Raw genomic sequence first — 11769 nt, forward strand, 5'->3', positions numbered from 1 at the left:
TCAAACCGTGCTTCAGGAATAAGTCTGCACTAAGCTGCCTGCCTCCTGCATTGAACTGCTTGCCTGTACTGTGTTCCTGACATCTGAGCCAACCCTTATAAAAGAGTTCCCGGAATCCTTTTTCAACGAACAGAACTGAGACTTTCCCATCAAATCAGAGCTGTGCAGCTATATTTACCATTAGCATTTTCTCTGACCAATCAGAGCAGCTCCATTCTGACCAATCAGAACAGTGCTTTTTGGACAAGCCAAACTGAGAATTTGGAGTCCTCATTTGCTTGAGGACTGCCCATTCAGGGACTAGGGGCAAGGACTTATTCCGCTCCCCTTAGGCTCAGTGTCATGCAGGGGGTCGTACTGGGTCTCAGCTCCTTCTCCCCACATAAGAACGCAGGACATGGTGAGGCCAAAAAGGAGCACCCACGGAGCCATAGATAGGGGAGTCATACCACTATATTTTTGCTGGCGGCTGGGTTGGAGACACAGGAAGCAGGAGCCACACTATCTGCAATCCGCTGTCCTTACTGCACTCCGCACTTGCTAGCTCAGCCACCATCCTCTTGCTAGCCCCCATTTTCTGCTAGCGTAGCCACAGTAGTTATATTAGTGGCCAATGGCTCACTGGTTACAGCTGACGGCCAACTAGCCACAGCTGATGGCCATCCAATCACATTTGATGGCCATTTACTACCTGAGCCAGCGCCTTTCCATGGGAGACCAAGAGCACTCCTGGCTCTGTCTCCACACTCAGAGAGTACACTTTTCCTTTCCACTGATGACTGAAGTCTGCATTTCCCTGGCTGGAGCTGAAACACTGAAGATGTCTCACCAGAACTGACCGGAGTAGAGCAGAGCTGTCTAGCTGGAGAGGGGCCTCACCCAAAGGCCGTCTTGCCCCTGGAACACGTGGCCCCTGTGACGCCTGGCAGCCGTGCTCTTTCATAATTGATCTGTAACACGATTGAGCTGTTCCACAGCCTTGTTCTCACAGCTGTGCTGTATCACAGTTGAGCTATTTGCACTGAATAAAGTTTCCTTTTTTACCGCACAGCAAATTGGGGATTCCTGCTGGTGCCAACAACCATTGAGGACTTGAGTCCCTGATGCTGTCCTGAAACCAACACCAGTGGTGCCTGTAGACCCCCTTAGACTTGAACTGTCTTCCTCGCAGCGACTGAGGGTATCCAGACACTACTTTCACTTAGTCTAAAATTTTTAAGGTTTATCTACATAGTAGCTATTTTTCTTTAAAAAAAAACAACCTATTTTTTTTTTTAAATTGGGGGAATATGGGAGAACAGTGTGTTTTCCCTGGGCCCATCAGCTCCAAGTCAAGTCCTTGTCCTTCAATCTAGTTGTGGAGGGCACACCTCAGCTACAAATCCAGTTGCTGTTTTCCATCTTAGTTGCAGGGCCCGTAGCCCACCATCCAATGCAGGAATTGAACCAGCTACCATTGTTGTTAAGAGTTTGGGCTCTAAACAACTGAGCCATCTGGCCACCCCTCCAGCAGCTCAGCAGCAGCTCGTTGTCTTCAATCTAGCTGTGGAGGGTGCAGCTCACTGGCCCATGTGGGAATCAAACCGGCAACCCTGTCGTTAAGAGCTTGTACTCTAACCAACTGAGCCATCCAGCCACCCCAGTAGCTATTTTTCTTGAGAAAAACTTGTGGGTCAGGTGAAACATAGTAAAAATGACTCCGTGTTATTGCCTTTATGGAAATAGGGAAGCAAACTTTGCATGTTGTAGTTGCCCAATAAAGTATTGTTAAAGTAATTTTTCTTTATTTAAACTGAGGTCCCAGGCACTGAATGTCCCAATAGGATGGGGACACAAATCCTGTCTTCCAAAATAAAGTGCTGGTTAAGCAGGTGGGTTCTGGAGCCAGACTGCCTGGGTTGAAATCCTAGGTTCCCCCCCCACCCTTTTGCTAGTTGTTTGACCTTGATCAGGTTATTCAATCTCTCTCAGAGTCAGTTTCCTCATCGAAAAAATGGGGATTAAAAACTACCTAATTTCTAGGGTGGCTACGAGAACCAAGTGAGATCATTGGCATAAAGCTCTTGGTGTATTGCCTGGCTCCTGATGAGCCCTCAGTAAAGGATGGCAATAATTATCATTATTTTTCCAAAGAGCTATACAATAGTACCTTGGTTTTCGAACGTAATCCACGAGTTCTGAAACATTCGAAAACAGCTGACAGCTAGGCCTCAGGATCTTGCACTCAGTGGAAGCAACGTGACATGTTCGACTTCTGAGTCGTGTTCGAAAACTGAAGTATTTACTTCCGGGTTTACGGCATTCACAAACCAAAATGTTCATCAATGGAGACGTTCGAAAACCGAGGTACCACTGTAGTTCTCTAGGCATATGAATGATTATAGTGCAATATAAGTGCGTCAGAAGACATACGATCAAAGGGCCATGGGGTGCAATGAAGGAAAAAATCAATTCTATGCGGGGTGGGTAGCAGGGGAGGGGAGGCTTTTTTTTGCAGGATTGCAACCTGGAGCCAAGATCTAGACTATGCATACACATATATATTTTAGGGCTGCTGTTGTGCTTTAAAAGATTTTCAAATTCAACTCTGTTAGGAAGGCAGTCCTACCACTCCTTAATGATTTGAACTAATTTGTACTTGAATTGGGCTCATTTGACATTTATGTCCCCAAACTGTTGCTCTAGGCCCTTAAGTTCTGTGCCCCACCTTGGAAGATGTCCTTTGACCTGGAATTTAAAGTTTCATTCTGAATTAGCCAGACAGGAAGCAAAAAGGTACAGGGAGAGGGTTGTGGGATTTCTTATTTACTTAGTTATTTACTTACTTACTTTACTTACTTAGTATACAAAATTACTATACGATTAGTGTCTCTTCCCCATACTTCCTTTTAAAAATTAGTTTTTCTATAATGAATAAGTCATACAAGCATATGTTAAAACCAACTAGACAAAACGAGAAACAAGTTTCCCATCTCTGGCCTGTGCTCTTCCTTTCCCTCCTCAGATGAAGTTGGAATTTCAGATTTTTTTAGCATTCCGGAGACCAATCATCTATGCATATTCAAACATTAAAATGTGTATTTCTCTCTCTCATCCATTTTATGAGAACAGTCTTTGAAAATATTTTTAATAAAACATGAAAACAAAAACTACAAAATATAAAAACAAGGCTCAGAACCAAGTGGTTTTGTTTTTGTTTTCACTTCAATTACAGAATTTCCTCAAGTGCACACATGAACAGAGAGGCAAGTACAATGAACGCTCACATACCCATCACCCAGCATCAACAGTTATCCACTCTGACACATTTTTTCCCACTTATAACTTACTTTCTTTAGTTTTGCTTACTTTCCCTTGGGATTATGGTATTTTAAAGGCCTTGCCATTTTTACATAAGTATTTATTGTGATTATTGTACATTTAGACTTGCCTCATTAATTTAAATAGAGACATAGAATTTCCATTATGAATAACATTTGCATCACAGCGATACAAAGAGAACAGCAAGAGCAAGGGATTGAAAACTTATTTGAAGAAATAATGACTGAAAGCTTCCTTAACTTGGTGAAGGAAATGGACTTACAAGCCCAGGAAGCACAGACAGTCCCAAACGAGATGAACCTAAAGAGGCCCATACCAAGACACATCATAATTGAGATGCCAAAGGGAGAATCTTAAAAGCAGCAAGAGAAAAGCAGTTAGTTACCTACAAGGGAGCTCCCATAAGACTACAGCTGATTTCTCAACAGAAACTTTGCAGGCCAGAAGGAATTGGCACAAACATTCAAAGTGATGAAAAGCAAGGACCTACAACCAAGATTACTCTATCCAGGAAGCTATCATTTAGAATCGAAGGACAGATAAAGAGTTCCCCAGGCAAAAAAATCTAAAGGAGTTCATCACCACCAAAACAGTACTGCAAGAAATGTTAAAGGGACTTTTTTAAGGAGAAGAAGGGAAACAAAATAAAAAATATGAAAAATAAAATGGCGATAATTACGAGATCCAGCAATTAAGTTCACGAACTCATCCTAAAAAAAGTGCTACTTACCTCATTGCTGAATATCACTACGGTCACCTTTGAAGTCCTCCCCTTGGGAAGCTATGCACTGATGCCAGCACCTAGTCCACCATTCAAAGCAATTTTGGAACTCTTTTTCTGGAATGGCCATCAGAGCTGTTGTCATATTACCTTTGGTGTGCTGAATGTCATCAAAATGTCTTCCTTTCAACATTTTCTTTATCTTCGGGTAAATAAAGAAGTCATTGGGGGCCAGATCAGGTGAGTAGGGAGGATGTTCCAATACAGTTATTTGTTTTACTGGCTAAAAACTCCCTCACAGACAGTGCCGTGTGAGCTGGTGTATTGTCGTGATGCAAGAGCCATGAATTGTTGGCAAAAAGTTCAGGTCGTCTAACTTTTTCATGCAGCCTTTTCAGCACTTCCAAATAGTAAATTTAAATAATCCCTCTGATATAAAAAAATGTTAGTAACATCATTGTAACAAAGTTCATGAACTTAATTGTCAGACTTCATATGTACTTATCAATAATCACTTTAAATATAAATATATGAAATGCTCCAGAAGACATAGGGTGGTGAATGGATAAGAAAACAAGACCCATACATATGCTGCCTACAAGATATCTCCTTCAGATTGAAAGACACACATAGACTGAATAAAAAGAAATGGAAAAAAGATATTTAATGCCAACAGAAATGAAAAAAATATCTGGGGTAGCAATACTTATATCAGACAAAATAGACATTAAAAGAAAGGCTATTACAAGAGAAAAAGAAGGACATTTCATAATGATACAGGGATCAATCCAACAACAGGATATAATGCTTGTAAACACCCAACATAGGAGCACCTAAATATATAAAGCAAACATTGACAAGTGAATTCAGGAAAGCAGCAGGATATAAAATTAATATTCAGAAATTGATTGTATTTTTATACACCAATAACAAACTATTGGGAAGAGAAATTAAGAAAACAATCCCATTAACAATTGCATAAAAGAATACCTAGGAATGAATTTAACCAAGAAGGTAAAACACCTGTACTAGGAAAATTATAAGACATTGAAAGAGATACACTTAAATGGAAACATATATTGTACTCATAGATAGGAAAATTAACATAATTAAAATGTCCATTCTCCAAAGCAAGCTATAGATTCAATGCAATCCCTATCAAAATACCAATGGCATTTTTAATAGGACTAGAACAAATAATCCTAAAATTTATATGGAATGACCAAAGACCTCGGAGAATAGCCACAGCAATCTTGAGAAAGAAGAACAAAATTGGAGGTGTTATGCTATCTGATATCAAACTGTACTACAAGGCTAGTAATCAAAACAGCATGTCACTGGCATAAAAACAGACACAAAGATCAATGGAACAAAATAGAGAGCTCAGAAATAAACCCATACCTATATGGTCATTTAATCTATGACAAAGCAGGCAAGAATATTCAATGGGGTAAAGACAGTCTATTCAATAAATGGTGTTGGGAAAACTGGACAAATACATGCAAAAAATGAAACTGGACTGCCTTCTTATACCTATACAAGAATAAACTAAAAAATGGATTAAAGATTTAAATATAAGACCCAAAACCATAAAACTCCTAGAAGAAAATATACACAGTAAACTCTCTGACATTGCTCTTAGAGATATATTTTTTGACCTATCTCCTCAGGCAAGGGAAACAAAAGAAAAAGGAAACAAATGGGACCACATCAAACTAAAAAGTTTTTTGCACAGAGAAAGAAAGAAACCTTCAACAAAAAGACAACCTCCTGAATGGGAGAAGATATTCGCCAATGATACATTTGATAAGAGCTTAATATCCAAAATATATAAAGAACTCATACAGCTTAACACCAAAAAACTCCCCAACAACACATAATTGAAAAACGGCAGAGGACCTGAATAGGCATTTCTCCAAAGAAGACATACAGATGGCCAATAGACATATGAAAAGATGCTCAACATCACTAATCATCAGAGAAATGCATATTGAAGCCACAATGAGATACCACCTTGTACCTGTCACGATGGCTATCATTAATAAATCAACAAACAACAAGTGTTGGGGAGGATGTGGAGAAAAGGGAACCCTCGAGCACTGTTAGTGTGATTTCAAATTGGTGCAGCCTCTATGGAAAACAGTATGGAGATTCCTCAAAAAATTAAAAATAAAACTACCATATGACCCAGCAATCCCACTTCTGGGTATTTATTGGAAGAAATCCCAACACGAATTCGAAAAGATGTATGCATCCCTATGTTCACTGCAGCATTATTTACAATAGCCAAGACATGGAAGCAACCAAAGTGTCCATTGATAGATGACTGGATAAAGAAGAAGTGGTATATACGTACAACGGAATATTACTTGACCACAAAAAAGAATGAAATCTTATCATTTGTGACAATGTGTATGGATTTAGAGGGTATTATGCTGAGTGAAGTAAGTCAGACAAAGACAAATACCATATGATTTCACTTATATGTGGAATCTAAAAAACAAAATAAATGAATTACAAAACAGAAACAAATTCATAGATACAGAGAACAAACTGATGGTTGCCAGGTGGCAGGGTGGTTGGTGAGTTGAATGAAAAAGGTGAAGGGAAGAGGAAGTGCAAATTAGCAGTTACAAAATAGTTACAGGGATGTAAAGTACAGCATAGGGAATATAGACAATAATGCTGTAATAATTATGTGTGATATTAAGTGAGTACTAAACTTATCGTGCGATCACTTCGTAAGTTATATAAGTATCTAACCACTATGCTGTACATCTGAAGCCAATATAAGATTGAATGTCAAATGTAACTGAAAAATAAAAAAAAAATAAAAAGAATTTCCATTACGTGGATATTCCATATATTAATCAGTCTCCTCTTGATCAGCATTTAGTTAGTCTCCAGGCTCTTGGCATTGTAAGTGATGTCACCAGATGCATTCAGCTTTAAGCTGTTATGTTTCTATTTGAGGCATCCATTCTCCTGCCTGGGGAGTAGAATTAAAATGGCAGAATTAGTATTTCCCACCAATAGCTCCAAGATCTGTACACATTTCAGTGGAGAAGACATTGTTTTGCATTTTGTCTCCACCTCCCAGTCCCCAAATGTGTTTTATCAGCTAGGATTAGGTTCAACTATAAGTGGCAGAAAATCCCAAACAGTAACTTAAACCAGATAGAATTTCATTTCTTTCTCATGTATAAACCTGGCTGTTGGAGGGGCAGAGCGGGAGTGGCCCTCCACAGTGCCAAGAATTTGAGCTCTTTATCGTGTTGTTCTGCTGTATGTGGCTTCCATTCCCAAAATCATCGTATGGTACAAAATGGCTGATCTAGCACCAGCCATCATGTCTGTATTCCAGGCAGCAAGAAAGAGGAAAGGAAAGGACAAAGACACCCTCTCTCTTTTTAGGGATGTTTCCTGAAAGTTGCACATACCACTTCCACTTACAATTCATGGGCCAGAACTTAGTCTCATGGCCATCTAATTGCAAGGGTAGTTGGGAAATGCTATCTCTATTTGGGATGGATGTGAACTCAGCTACAAATCAGATATAAACATTGCACTGCTACTGGGAACAAAGTGCTGTGGGAGCTAACAATATGTCTGAAAGGAGGTCAGAGAAAGCTTTCTAGAGGAGGTGATGCTGGAGCTTGCCTAGGACAGGCAAGGTTTTCTTTTTATGAGATTTTAAAAAGATAAGCTACGAATTAAAGGTAAATTCGGTTAGAAAGTGATATTGTTTTCAAACCTTTCTCATTTTCTCAGAAATTCTGTATAAAGTCCTTAGCAAGAGTCACTGGCCTAACTCAGGAATCATCTCACATTCTCTTCTGCAATCTGTCCTTGTCATTCCTCCATCAGAAAGTGAGATCTATTTTGCCACCCTCTTGAATGTGGGCAAACGCTGTGATTCCTTTGACCAATAGGATATGGCAGAAGTGACACTGTGCTAGTTCTAAGGGTAGCCCTTACCTGGCCTTGTGATTTCTACTTCTTGCCTCTTGAAAGCCAGACACCTTGTGCGAAGTGTGACTACCCTGAGACCACTCTGCTGGTGAGAAGCCCAAACCACAAGGAGAAGCCTGGAGGATGAGACACCATGGGGAGAGACAGAGGAAGTAAAGGGGAGGGAGGGAGGGAAGAAGAGAGACCAGGGAGCATCAGGATGCCAGGTAGGTAATGAAGTCAGCTTGGAAATGGACTCTCCAGTCCAGCTGCCTTGGCTGATTCCACATGGATCAGAGATGAACCACCCAGCTGAACCCTTCTTGAATTTCCAGGCCCACAAAAGCTTAATGAAATAAATGTAGTTTGCAGCACAGTAACACATCCCTGGAAATATGCATTGGGAAGCTATGTTATGGGGTATGCAGGGCTGGACCTGGGAGGGGCTCTGCATGAAGGAAGGAGAACCTCTGAGGAGGGGTGAGGATGTGACCAAAGAGAGCTGTGGGGGTGAGTCTCTGTGCAGCTTCCTGTAACCATTCTCCACCCAAGGAAGAGAAATTGCTCTTAGAGAAACTGCTTATCTCATGTTCCAGATGAACCCAGAACAGCTTGTCACAAAAGCAGCAAGGAAGCTATCAAAGACGTCTAGGGTCATGTCAAAAGGACTCAGGAGCCAGCTTGAAAGGGTTCTGGCTGGCTAGAGAAGGAAGAATTGGAGCATTTATATGACTAAGAGCTGCAATGGATTGAAAATCCATTCAAAAATATTTAAATTCATAAGTTCATTACAAAACCCAGTAACTTTAGTCAATTTTGGAGCATGCAAAGCAGTTTTTTATTATTTTGAAAACTGATAAGTGAGGGGAAAAAAAATCCAGGATTTGTTGTGCTTTTCCCGTGAACTGCACCTCAGCGTAACCAAAGAGTTGACAAGTGTTCCATTAAAGAAGTATTCTGGATATAAAATGAAGAAGAAATGATGGGATTAGAATATTATCAATTTGAAGGAGGTAATGAAATAACTTTTCTAGTCAATAATCATCCACAGCTGATAACATCACAAAAGGAGAGCCAACCGGGCATTGCGAACTTACTGATATTTACAACACCATCTATGGGAAAGCAGAACTGACCTGGTTAAGGCTTTAGAGCTTATGGCCAATTTATAGGGGACAGAAGAACTAGTTAAAGGACACAGTAGACGTAATCAGCACTGTTTAGACTGCGGGAAACTCAGTTTCTTCTTCAAATAAGGAAAAAAAAACAAGAGTGGAAAGGGGAATCTATAAAATAAAAGGGACTTCAGAGGTCTCTCAATGAACTGCAACGTGAGGACCTCACTTAGGTTTACCATGACCCCTCATGGCTTTTGTGCTACTCAGGGCGTCCTTTTAGCTTTGGCTCCTGCTGCCGAGTGCCAGCTCTTTCTTTCCCTCCTACTTATGTTCCTCAGATAACTGGGTGGCCCCTGGTCCTCTTTTTTTGTTCCAGACCATGCCACAGGTCAGAGACCTGGCAATGGACTGCCTGTTTTGATCACATGTCTATCTTTTACCTGTTCAACTGAAGGTGCAGGGCCATAGGGGACCCTGCTAGGGAGGAGTCACGTGTGCTGATGTTTAACACCCTGGAAGGCAACTTGGGGACCTAGAGGGAGAGCTGATAAACTTCTGACCAAAAGCATTGATTTTACCTTTTAATTTTCATAGAAAATCTGAGTGTGCTGTATGCCAAAGGGACACCTCTGAGTCCATTTAGCCTGTGATTTGGGGAGGGAGATGGGGAAAAAGTAGGTCACGTAGAAGAGGTCGGAGCTGGGGGTCTGGGCAAACCCATTGTGGGTTTTGAGTGGGTTCTCACATTGAATTCATGCAGAGAGCTGCCTGGGCTTTTCCTTCATAGTGGCGGGCAACTAACTTGACTTCTCCATGCCTCAGTTTCTTCATCTGTAAAATGGGGATTAAAATAGAACCTACCTATAAGGTCCACATAGAAAACTGTGAACATTGGATCAGTTAGTGCATGACAAGTTGAGAACAGTATCTGGCACTGGGTACATGCAAGGGTGACCTAGAGCCAGCTCTGGATCCCCCGGGTGCCTTGACTCATCTGCCCTGAATGAAGGGAAGGGCACATGCTCAGGCCCTGCCTGTTTGGAGGTCACAGGGAGGCCAGTGAAGAGGCTGTTGGTACACTGAGGGACCCCGGAAGTCCTGGGATGTCTCAGAGCCGGGAGGCACAGAGGCTCGCATTGCACACTTGCGCAGCTCGTCCCTCTCACAGCCCATAGAAGCTGGTGGGTGAGTCCAGAGGCACATCATGCTGACTCGTGGGGAATTTGCTGCCCACAGAGGAGGGAAAAATGCACCTCCCTAAAGCCAACAAAGCCAGGCAAGTGGGAGGAAAACAACTCGGGCTGTAGATTTTCTTTTCGAGGCTTGGAGTCTCTCCATGAACAACATAGACGCAGACGTGATTAGCATGGCCTCCTGCAGCACCGTCTGTGTGCTGGCAGGTGGCGGGGCTGATGTCACTCCCAAATGTCACTCCAGGTCTTTAACCAGTCGGTCTAGGGGTCTGGGTCTGGCTCCCAGCTGGGCCCTGGCCCCTGTCACCTGCAGCCTATAAGCAGCTCAAAGAGTCCCTTCAAGCGAAGGAGGGCTTTAAGGGCCCCGTCTTTGGAGGTTCTTGTGAAACCGTGAGGTAGGTCAGCTGCCATCCCCCACACTTCAAAGCTCTCCCGGCCCCTGGCCTGTGCACATAAACATGTCCACAGTCTTCCTGACACTTGCCAGAGAGAGGACAGAGCCTTCTCAGACTTCATCTCCTCCCTTGCCCATGCAGGCCCGCCAGCATCGCCCAGCATCCAGGCCAAGCATGCTCTGTCCCTTGTTTGGAGAGTCCTTCATGAGACCCGACAAGAGGCGAGAGGCATGGGCGTTACAGAGTGGGAGAGGACTCAAAGGGAATGTGGGACTGGATTTGAAGTGGATCTGGAGTCGGGAGAGAAGGGAGGATGAGGGATGGAGGGAGGCTTTTGGAGAAGAACAGCAGTGACGAAGCGTCTGAATGAGGCTCTTGCTCAGACAGTAGGAAAGGTGGGTATGTGGTAGGGAACATTTAGGGTGAGTTTTCCTACCACTTAGTGATAATGCTGCGACAAAGAGAGAGAGCTTTTGCCTTCCAGTTCTGGCCTTTTTCCAGCATGTGCCTCTCTCTCCAGATTCCAGAGAACCCTGAAGAAGATGAGACAATGGGAAGTGCTTGCTTTGGTTGCCGAGAGGCCAAGGGAATTTAGGTTCCTGGCTGGAAAGGGTGTGGGCAGAGACTGGAGAGGTGGGGGACAGAGAACATGGCCACTGGGAGAAACATTACCGAGGAATTACCAGTAGGGCACGATGATTCTGTAATAGAGAAGTCCAGCCTGGCTCCAGGATTCTGTCCGGCGGTTACACGGCCATACTTCTCAGCCTGCTCTGTGCTGGTCCTCCTCAAATCTTGGAGCATTTTTCAGAGTTGGGGGTCACAGGTGAGATTAGAAAGTGCAAACGTGCCCCATTGCAAACACGGACAGGTCACTGGACTGGAGGGGAAGGGGCTGATTCTAAACAGCTTTTTGGTGTCAACAATTCTCTCTCCTGTTCATCCAAAGAGCATCTTGTTTCAGAAGAATACTGAAAAGAGCTTGTTAGAAAGGCAAATTCTTGTGCCACATCCCCGATCTCCTAAATTAGAAAATCTGGGGTGGGACCCAGAAAACTGGGTCTAATTAG

General features: G+C 42.6%; 1 pseudogene; it reads right to left on the reverse strand.

The window, feature by feature from the left end:
* LOC117012848 (peptidyl-prolyl cis-trans isomerase A-like) overlaps positions 1 to 10317 on the reverse strand; it is a 29451-nt pseudogene extending 19134 nt beyond the window's left edge.
* Positions 10318 to 11769: the final 1452 nt, after the last annotated feature.

The sequence above is a fragment of the Rhinolophus ferrumequinum genome, chromosome 21 (assembly GCF_004115265.2).
Source record: "Rhinolophus ferrumequinum isolate MPI-CBG mRhiFer1 chromosome 21, mRhiFer1_v1.p, whole genome shotgun sequence".
NCBI classification, from domain to species: domain Eukaryota; kingdom Metazoa; phylum Chordata; class Mammalia; order Chiroptera; family Rhinolophidae; genus Rhinolophus; species Rhinolophus ferrumequinum.